At 44.9% G+C, this 263-nt stretch overlaps 1 pseudogene; it reads right to left on the bottom strand.

Annotated features, from left to right (window-relative positions):
- Positions 1–155, bottom strand: part of LOC119586628 — an 8008-nt pseudogene extending 7853 nt beyond the window's left edge.
- Between the last annotated feature and the right edge of the window lie 108 nt (positions 156–263).

Here is a 263-nt window from a genome sequence, read left to right on the forward strand (position 1 = left end):
TATACACATGTATTAAAATTTTGGGTATTATTAAGTATCGCCAGGTGGAAGAAGGGGCGCGGCGAGATCTTTTTCTCAGGGGGCATGAGCCCTCCAGCTCCTGGGGCTGCCTCTTCTCCTGTTTTTTTTTGCCTTCCCTCGGGGGCCTCTGGCATACGGTGATAGCGGTGGAATGAGGCATGTGTATGAGTTGTATGCATGAATGAATTTGCCAGTTTGGCTATAGTGTGTCTTTCATGTATATTAATTTTGTATATATTGTG

The sequence above is a fragment of the Penaeus monodon genome, chromosome 21 (genome assembly GCF_015228065.2).
Source record: "Penaeus monodon isolate SGIC_2016 chromosome 21, NSTDA_Pmon_1, whole genome shotgun sequence".
NCBI classification, from domain to species: Eukaryota; Metazoa; Arthropoda; class Malacostraca; order Decapoda; family Penaeidae; genus Penaeus; species Penaeus monodon.